Source organism: Belonocnema kinseyi, chromosome 2 (assembly GCF_010883055.1).
Source record: "Belonocnema kinseyi isolate 2016_QV_RU_SX_M_011 chromosome 2, B_treatae_v1, whole genome shotgun sequence".
NCBI classification, from domain to species: domain Eukaryota; kingdom Metazoa; phylum Arthropoda; class Insecta; order Hymenoptera; family Cynipidae; genus Belonocnema; species Belonocnema kinseyi.
In genome coordinates this window covers 40,396,525-40,407,396 of record NC_046658.1, presented here as the reverse complement: position 1 = coordinate 40,407,396, position 10,872 = coordinate 40,396,525, and the positions used below count along the sequence as shown (strand labels likewise).

Here is a 10,872-nt window from a genome sequence, read left to right as displayed (position 1 = left end):
TCTGAACTCGTTTTTTTCCATTTTTCTTAACAAACAATTTTTTTTTCAATTGGTTATAAAAACACGTAAACTCAGAAGATGTGGACTGTGACTGCACCATACATCTAGTCGGGAGTGGTTCTGACTGAAAACATATGATTTGGAGCGATTCACGCGCCATCTGTTGGTCATTCTAAGGACTTATTGAACTACCCTCGTACTTCATCCGTTCCGTTTATACATGAAGTTGGGATAAATTCATATTGCCATAACTCTACATGTTGCAATGCGTAGTTTTATAACTATCAGCCTCATAAACTTTATCTCCTATAACTACGCACGTAGGCTAATGCTGATATTTGACAAGTATGGTGAATAGAAAAATATCCTCCATATGCGTGGTATTTGTGTACAAATAGAGAAAAAACGCCCTTTATATTCGCTGAAAGTATAATATTTATGACGGGACTTCTCCAATTAAACAGTTATAATCGCATGTCAATTTCAAGGTTATGCATGTCTTTGTCACGAGATGGCCTCTGCGATTTTACGTCGATAGTTGAATTTTACAAGAGGAACGTAAAATTACTTTATCTAAAAATGACGTACAGGAATTTTCCCGTCTGCATGTAATTTTAAAGTAACACAATAATTTTCAACAATTGCAGTAAAATGATCACGTTACTCACTGTAATTTTTATTTCTACTGATTAATGCGATAATTTTCAACCACTTTTTTTTACAGTGTATTCAAAAGTTAGAAATTCAGAATATACGGGTTTCGCCAATTTCAGATACCTACCAATTTTCCTACCAAATTTAACATTAAAATAAATATGTGGGCGTGCGAATGAAAAGGTCCCTAAGGGGCCTTCCATAAACCATGTGGCTTATTTGGAAGGAGAGAGGATTCGACGAAAGGCCACGTTGGTACCCGAATCACGTGGTTTTAAATTTATATGATAAAAGAAAAGCAAGACTGGAGGACAGAAAAATGTTGAAAGATTAGTTCTTTACCAAACAAAAGAAAACCCATTTTTAATCAAATACATGTATTGTTAATTAGGGGCCCTCCATAAGCCACGTAGCACCCTAGTACGGTGGGGAAGGGGGGCAAGAATGACATGGTGAACCACATGGGGGAGGGCGGGGTTAAAAAGTGGTTAAAATTGGGCCTCGTTGTTTATGGAAAATGGCCAATATGGAGTTACGTATAATGGCATATAGCTGGGTAAATTCCCATCAATTGGGATTAGTGTGACAACGGCAAAATTCGATGTGGTAATATTTACAGCAACCAATTTAAATTTAGTTTTGAAATCTAAGTTGGTTACAGTATTGAAGCATCCTAGCAGATCGAACAGATGTACCGAGTTCGCGGTAGTTTGAAAAAAATACTGTTTGGAAATCTAATCAGAAACTAGCTCAAGTTCTGTTTGGAATTTCCAATTATCCAGTCATGAGAAATACCAACAAACAGAATTTCTATTTAGAAAATTATTCCTAAATTTGATAGTCTAGCAGAAACCAACAGAATGAAACATTTATAAAAATTCCATGCGGATCAATTAGTAATTTTTGAAAATAAATTTTCGATCTATGAACCTATTCGCCTTTGACAATAAAAATCCAAAATATCCATGTGTATCGTTCAGGAAGTCCTAATCTAACATACAAATAAAGAAAATTCTTTCAAATTCTCATGCATGAATACAACTAGAGCACTTTGTCATTATCAAAACCTCAAATACTCACTTTCTGTACTTTCTCAATTATAGGAAAACAATTTACCTTAAGGATCATGCTCCGATGACAAGCGAATAATGTGCGTTAGGGTGGGTCGAAAAAAACAAATTCTGGGATTCGTAATCGCTGCAGCGCGAAAAAGTAGCGTATTGGGATCCTAAAAAAGTATAAATAATTTGGAATCAATAAACATGCAACATAGTTACCCACGCTAACAATTTTTTTTATAAAACTTCTTATTTGCAGAGGTTTTATTCAATTATTTTCTAAGAAATAATTCCTATTTAATTTACCCCTGTTTTCGGATAACATTCTTAACGGCTATATAAATACGAGAAGAATTTGTTGGGTTATTTGAAAACTTGCCAGTAACATGAATGCACAGGCGAAAAATCGCACAGGCGCGGAAATCGAAATTGGAAATAGAGCGAATTAAATTTTTTTTAATAGTTTAAAATATTTCTGAGCGTGTGTAGGTCTTTTCAGGATAGAAATAGACTAGAAGAATTGAAACAACCCAGGAATCAAATTAGAAATACAGCCAATTTTTTCATTTCTGATTCTGATATTGATTGAAATTATCTTTATAAATTGTGAACTAAAATTTTTCTGTGCAAATCTGTGCCTTTTTAGCACATTAGAAGACAAATTTTTATTCCTGGGTGATGACGATTTTTTCCTAGTTCTCTTTGGTCAGTGGAAAGTTTTCAAGTACCCGACAAAATTCTTCTATTTAAACAGCTGTTAAGAACTTTATTCGACAACAAAGGGGTAAATTATATATTACAAACTTCAAACTACAGAAAATTAAAAAACTCTCCAAACAAGAAATTTTATAAACATTTATTTTTCAGAGCGAATAAAGAAGCTGCATAACCATCGATTCTAAATTAATTATACTTTTTTAGGATCCCAACAGCCAATACGCTACTTTTTGGCATTGTAGTGATTTCAAATACCAGAATTTTGGAGATTAATGACAAAGCGTCAACTTACACACATACACACACGAACACACACACACACACATATCATGACAAAGATGCCCCGCGTACTCAAGCATGACAGTACAATGAGATACTCAATGAGTTACTTAATTAGAAGAAATATCTATAATTTTCGATTTCTAACATAACAAATTAATTCGGAAATTTTAAAATCTGCCAATTTAAAACCATTAAAAAAAATGTATCAAACATATTATAGTCGCGGTTAGATTGCAGAATAGGGGCGTCACCTTTCACCTGTTTTTTAACTGGAAAAAATTTTTTTTTTCGGAAACAAACTATTATAATCTTCAATTGAACGATAAATGAAGCGATTTGACCAGGCAAACGTTAAAAATTATTGTTACTTTGTTACTACAATGTCTCACGTATGAGTCTGTCACGATATACGGTAATATGATCATATTTAACGAGAAGTTGGAAATGGGTAGGGATTTAACCAACATTATTTGGTTGACTAGTCAAAGGGGTACATTCCCGCCCCGCGAGGCGTTTGAAAAGGGTAGAATTTTGAAAAACATTATTTGGCCACTATGGCCAATGAACATTACAGTAGATTCCCATCCGATCAAAAAAGCACTGAAACAGCGCTGCCCAGTGCCGTTCCAGTGCTTCTCGTGCACAACTACTCAGATTTCGGTTTGAAATGCCAGCAGAAGTTTTCTTTATACCTGTGAGTAGGCTTCCAATGAATCGGACCGGCTGAAAGTGATTGAAAATCAAAAATTTGTAAATAATCTATGATCCTGCCGATGAAAAAGCACTGGTGAACGACACTGGACCGCCAGTACCGTGTCAGTGGCTGTTTGTGTTGATTTTCAGCACCTAAACGGCACTGAGAAGTGATGCGACGGTCAAATAATGGTCCTATTTTATTCGTCACAAACCGGACGGGCAGTTATTTACAGTAGTTGGCCGCAGCCAACCGACTCCCTTTTTAGAATTTTCTTCAAATTATTTACACTTTTATTTAATTTATGAATTTTCCCATCATACATATTTATAATTATAACTTATATACTAATATACTATTTTGGAGTTGGATTAAAAAATGTTGTCTGTTTTTGCGTATCTCATTCCATTTACGAGATACGTTATAATAACTCCAACTTTAAACATAAAAAAAAAAGTTAGATATCGGCCATTCCAAAATAAGAAAACCCAAACTGTTAAAATAAAAATGTTAAAAATAGCAGTATTTAACAATTCGGGTATTTACTATATATTCCATTACTTGTGGAACAGAAAAAATTTGGTCAAAATATTTGTTTTTAGGTTATTTTTCAGCAATGTTTGTTCAAGGCATCAAGTGACCCAAAGTGCCTATGATTTTTATGGAATTTTTGTGGACTGGTCTTAACTGGTAAAAGTACTGGATTATTAATGTAAAATATTCAATGAAATATACAATTATTTGTCTGCTTATTCATATAGAATACAGAAAAATTGTTTGGTTTGCAATTCCTTTTTTATGAACTTCTAAGATTCGGCATGAGTGGTCCCATCCGTTACCAAAATATTAGAAAAGTTTATTTTCTTTTCTTTAGTATGTACTAAAAGATGAAAAATTTGAGATCTAAAATTAGTTTGAGATAATACCCATCATAGTTAATTTAAAAATGTTTATAATAAATTGATGGGTATAACAGAACAATAAATAGATCAAAAGTACTATTCCTTATGTTTTTGGTGAGCTAAATTCCAAATCCGTCGTCAAAATTCGAATATTTTGACTTAAAAATTAAATATGGCGGTTTCTGCATACTAAAATAGTGAAAAATGTTTGATTTTTTATTTTTATAATTTTTTTCAGACATAAAACGCGTTAATATCTTAAAATTTCTTCAACCATCGGTGCACAAAATTCTTAAACTTTAACAGAAAATTTTTATATATATGTTTTTTCTTCGAAAATGGAGGACAGAATGCAAAAATGTCCCAAAGACTGTTTTTTTTCCATCATCGTTATTTTTCTCAAAAACTTCAAAATTGAAAAAAAATTCCATAGATTAAAAATGTCTTGAAATTAACCATAGAACACTATAAAATTTTTTCAGATTTTTTAGAAATTTGTTTTGATTTTTCAAAAAATCAAAAATCCGAAACTTGCAAAAAAATGTTTCGAAAAAATTTGAAAAAAATCAAGAATATTCTTTGTCTAATTCTAACACATTTTTATTCTTGAAAAATTTGTACCAGAGCCTATAGATTTTGGGAAATAATTGATCAAACTTAATTTTCATGCGAATTCTTTTCGCATGAAGTTTGATACATTATTTCCCAAAATTTATAGGCTCTGGTACAAATTTTCCAAAGAATAAAAATATCTTAGAATTAGTCAAAAAATATTCTTGAATTTTTTCAGATTTTTTGAAATGTTTTTTTTTTGCAAATTTCAAATTTTGGATTTTTTGAAAAATCAAAAATTTTTCCTAACAAATCTAAAAAAATGTCATAGTGTTCTATGGTTAATTTCAAGACATTTTTATTCCATAGAACTTTTTTTCAAACTTTCAAGTTTTTGAGAAAAACGAAGATGGTGAAAAAAACCCGTTTTTGGAACATTTTTGCATTTTGTCCGCCATTTTGGAAGAAAAAACATATATATATATACAAATTTTTTGTTAAAGTTTAAGAATTTTGTGCACCGATGGTTGAAGAAATTTTAAGATATTAAAGCTTTTTATGTCTGAAAAAATGATAAAAATCAAAATTTTTCAAAAACCGCCATATTTAATTTTGACCACGGATTCGAATTTAACTCACCCAAAAACATAAGGAACAGTACTTTTGATCTATTTTTTGTTTTGTTATATACATAAATTTTGCGGTCAAACTCATGTTATAAAATTGATAGCTTTAGTCGTTAATGGATTAAGTTTACGAATGCCATAACTCTATTAGTGATCTGATACAAACTATCTAGTTACTTTTTGAACTCAGTGAAGTTGTGAAATTATTATTGTTCGTTATTCTGGCCTTATTTCATCCATATTTTGGTAAGTTATAAACACATTAATCATACTGTGATTTACATTAATGTAAACATGTTATCATACAATTTTCTGACTAGACTATTTCACTGAAACTTAAAATATAATTTGTGAACTTTTTTTTACAGATAATGGCATTAGTTCCTGAAAAGAGCAGATGGCCAAATCCGCCAAAGATTATAATCTTTCTAATTGCGAAAAAATGTTGTAAAAACGACCGTTTTTTATGTACCGACTGAAGATACCTTAGAGAATCAAAAATTTCTTGATGCGAGGTGGAATAATGTTTTAAAAGTGCAAGTGATACTCAAAGAATGCAAGACTGTCTTAGGCTTAAGCGCATTCCATCATTTCAAAAAATTTGACAATGATCGTATTGTTGTTGGGCAAACTTCGAAGCCTACGCTGCATGAACTCACAATTTTCTCTTGCGGACCTGAAATATATTTTAAGCACCTAACAACACATATACGTTTAAAATACAGCGATGTGTACTTCGAAAGCGATTTTGAAGATTAAATAAAAAAGTAGTGTGATATCAGGATTAATTTTATAGATATAGATGTTGATAAGAATGTACGTAGAATAAACTTTTAAACCTGAGTTTTTGGCAATAAAATTTAGTTTTCCATTGATTTAAAACTTTGACAAGTTATTTAAATCATACTCCTTTCAATTCTTAGTTCAAATTGAAGATATATTATCTGTAAAGCCTCCAAACTAGCTTCCTGGTCGTACGTGTCCCATCCGTTACCTAAAAGAAGAATTTTATCCAAAATTCTAATTCAGATATTTTCGAACTTGACATATATAAAAATAAAACTTCAACAGACAAATCCATTACAAAAGCAATTGGTGTTATATCTATTCTCAATTCGCAGAGTACTGATTGAAAGGAAAAGTAAGTCTGGACGCGAGTCCCGTCCGTTACCCTCTTTTTCGTTTTATAACATGAAAATGATTCACTTTAATAGAATTTTAGAATCTGGAAAATTACAAGTTTATGTATCTTTGTACAGATAGCGTAGCTTAAACATGATACAGTTGTTTTAAATAAGGATTTTTCAAGTTTTTATGCGAGCAAATGTCCCATCCGTTACTTTGGAATGGCCGATATCTGAAATAATCGAAACCCGTAAATTCTGAATTTCTAACCCTCTCAAAAAAAATTTCAAACTTTTGCAAGTTTTAATTTTTGATTCTTAATCCCTTGCAGCTGGTCGCAGGTACAAAGGAAACTTCTGCTGATATTTTAAAACGCAATCTGAGTAGATTTAAACGGGCAGTGCCGTTTCAGTGCTTTTACATCGGCAAGGTTCGATAGGCCTTCATTAATTAAAAATTACCACGAAGTTGTGAAAAATACTATGCCTTTTAACCGAAACGACATAAATAATTGTGTGAATGTTCGTGAAGAGAGCACCCTAACTATAGAAAATGAAAATAATACGTGCAATCGTTAGATGATAGTTTGATGATGCTTGATAGTGAATTTTGGTTAGTTCAGTCAAAATAAAGTTATCGATATTTTGAAATTAGGGTGCCAACTTCCCGTTCGCACCAGAATTTTTAATATTTTGCAAACTTATTTTTATAAATATAGGTGAGTGGTCGATTAGTGATAGTTTTTGACGTTTGATGGGCAAAATTGTGGCAGATTTTCATTTTCCTAAAAACTGGCAACCAAAATTGACTATGAAACACTATCAAATTATTCCACACAGAAGATTTGCTGAATATTAAAATTTGTGGAATAGGGAACGGACTATTCGTCCCGAAAATTCGGGATGACTGGCCAATCTTATGAAAAATATTTGCCTACTACTCATCCCGAATTTCTGAACGAGAAACTTCGTTTTGTAATAGCAATAACTTTTTTTAATTCTGACTATCAAAACGACAGAATTGACTATCAAACACCATCAAACGAACACTAAGCCAGATAAAAGTATATTGTTTTCATTTTTCATAGTTGGGATGCTATCTTCACGATCATTGTTGTGCATTGGGTTTTGGATTGAAGTGATCCGGGACACCGGCTTAACATATTTTTGAGGTTAAACATTTCTAAAAAAATACCTTTTTAGAGCACCTCTCCAATTAAAATATAATCCACGGTACCGCGTTAAAAAAGAAAGTTCCGAAAATAGACATTAAATTATTAATTAATCGAAAAAAATCGATATGTTAAAATCGTTAAAATCGCCCACTAGCAAACAAACTCAATCACGACCAATCACGACTGACAAGCAGTGTTGACAAGTGACCATGATCCAACAAACCATGGTCTCGCCACGCGCAAGTGAAAAAAATGTCAACCAATCAGACGGCTCCCTAGTTCGACTCGTGGACACTTCCATCTTGGATGGGGTTCAGGCGGCGGATTATTAAACTGAAAGCTTACAAATTTGACATTTTTATCATTAGTGTTTTGTAAATTATATTGGTATCCTAAAAAAGCATAATTAGTTTTTAAATTTTCGGAGGTTTTCTTTTTTCACTACCTAGAGGTCAAAAAAGTCTACCCATTTTTTTCGATTTTAATGATTTATTTTCTGAGAGATATTTCTATTTAGTTCACCCCCGTTTATCAGCGACTGAAATGCATTAGAAAAAAATCGCCAAGACCCAAGGATAAAAACTGGATGCACAGCGAATTTTTAAATTTAATTGAGATTATTTTTATAACTTGTGATTTCAAAAATTTCTAGGGTAGGGTGGGGCGAGATGAGCATAGCTGTCCTTTTCACGCCAGTATTTAAAATCTGCTAATTCATTGCTTTAAAGTAAAGCATTATATATATTCTACAAACATTTTAAATTAAAATCTTGCCAAGATAAAAGTAACTAAAAAAGTATATGCGGAATTAGAAACGAAAATAAAGAACACGTTCGCTTGGCTCATATCGCCCCAAGCCTGGGGCGGGATGAGCCAGGCATTGGGACGAGATGGGTCACGTAATTAAATGAGTTATTATACATTATTTGTCATTAAGAGTCTTGTTAAGTTTGAGTATTTTAAAATAAAAACATATCTTATACATAGCTTTCCAAAATTGAACGTAAAATTTAAAGTATTTAACTTCAAAATTATGTAATCATTAATCCTAACCTCTACCTTAACTAACACTACAAAAAGTAAATAGAAAAACGAATTACATCCACATATCTTTTAATAATTATATTACATAAATAAATATATCAATTTTTCGACTTGACCATGTACACTATCTCAGTAAAAGATAAATTCTACAATACATAAACTCCCAAATACTAGACTGGACTACTGCATGACACAGACTTTCATATATATTGAGTTGACAGCAACTCATATTATTTGATCATACCTATAACAGTGCTGCTTTCATAATTTTTCTGAGAATTTTTGTCGACAAGATTAGTTTTTTTATATATTTACACCATTATTAACACCCTGCACAATCTGATAATATGAAACATTGCACCCTAACCTAGGGTTGTGAGCAATGAAACGTTGTATTATAACATTGACACTTTCAAATTTTTCACAGTCAAAGTTTCATCGTCTCATGAAAAATTGGGGGGAAAGGAGAGAACTTCCAGATACGCATGCGCGGAAATCAGATCAGGTTAGGTACTTGTTACTCGTATCGTATGCCACTTCGCCGCAAGTTTAAACTGTTTTAAAAATTTTATTTAGTGTTCCTCAGTGTTTCCGCAGTAAAATTGTGATATTGGTAAAAATATTAAAAATTGTCGCTCTGAGTACTTCAAAATGCCTTAGCCTATTAAATATAACTAATATATATATATATATATATTCGGTTCGGTTTTGATTCACCTAGAATCAAACCGAAGGGCCTATGACAAAGCCACCGAACGCGTCCTCGGGTTGTGGATAGAGGGGGGTCCCTGTACCAAGGGTTTCTACTGAATATGGTTACAAAAATAAATAGGCAGTCGCAGACAATTGTCCAGGGGTGGTCCCGAAGGAATTAACCCCCATACGGAGGGTGTGAAAACCGGGCCGAAAGCTGAATGGCACCTGGGTGAGGTGTCTAGAACGGTGACTCAGGGATACCGGGCGACCTCTCAGAGTACGCAGCCTTATCCTTGCATGCGGGGCTCTACAAGGATGGACGAACCCATTTCCCTAGCTTCTCGTGGGAACAACAATGACAACACCAAACATAGTTGTAGTAAGTGTGGTTCAATACAACAGAACGCGCAGGGCTCCCGACAATAGGTCGGCCAATAATGTCGACCAATCTAGAGATGGGGGAGCCAATGAAAATGGATTCAATGCGATGGGTCGACGGGATCTCGCAACCTTTAGGTGGACGGAGCGAACTAAATCACGACTTGCTAGAGTGCTACGATGCGAGTGTGGCCCCTGAACGGGGTTACATGGCATTTCTGCATGCTCTGTGGTGCTAAAAACACCCGGAGCTATCGCACTTTTCGCAGCAACGTCTGCGAAACCATGCAGATGATGCCGCTTTGGCAAACCAGATTTACTATCCCATCTGGAAAAAATCGTGTGACAACTAACAAGGTCACCTTTTAGAGCGGTGTCTTTCAGGGCGACACCATGAGCCTACTCCCCTTTTGCCTTACATTATTGCCACTATCTGTAGCACTTCGCCATTCCGACAGGTACTTGTGCGGCAAACCTGAAGATCGAAAGTAATAGGTCACTCATGTATTTTACATGGACGATCTTAAGATCTATGCTAAAAACAGAGACTAACTGCATCTAGCTCTGGGGATTGTCGAACGATATACTAAGGAAATTGGAATGGAATTTGGGTTAGACAAATGCGGTACTACTCTATTCATTTGGAGTAGTTCCATGGACGAAGAACGAGCTCAGATCTCTTGATATCGGGACCAGAAAGGTTATGCACATGAACAAAAGCATGCATCTTAAGTCTTCCGTTCCGCGAATGTACATCTCACGCCGTCAATGGAAGAGACCCTCTTCTTAAAATAGTCAGGAATCACGAAGAAGTGGGCAAAGGAGCGTTTCTGTACAAAGCAGCGGAGGAGGCTGCTGAAGCACTCGTCTTGACTTCAGTATTAGGGGTGAGCAAAATGCATCAAATCTTATCTATCTCGAGTACTCACTCCTGAAAGCCTGGATTAAGAAAGCACAAGAGAAAAACTTT

General features: G+C 33.8%; 1 protein-coding gene across 2 annotated transcripts in view; it reads right to left on the bottom strand.

Moving 5' to 3' along the window:
- LOC117167777 overlaps positions 1-7,954 on the bottom strand; it is a 44,708-nt gene extending 36,754 nt beyond the window's left edge. The window contains exons 1-2 of one of the 2 annotated variants that reach the window (XM_033352949.1): positions 7,805-7,954; positions 6,325-6,479 (exon numbers count right to left, since the gene is read on the bottom strand). The gene's annotated coding sequence lies outside the window, so the exon portion shown is untranslated. The remainder of the gene's footprint in view (positions 1-6,324; positions 6,480-7,804) is intronic. The other variant, XM_033352948.1, reaches the window with a different exon arrangement.
- Between the last annotated feature and the right edge of the window lie 2,918 nt (positions 7,955-10,872).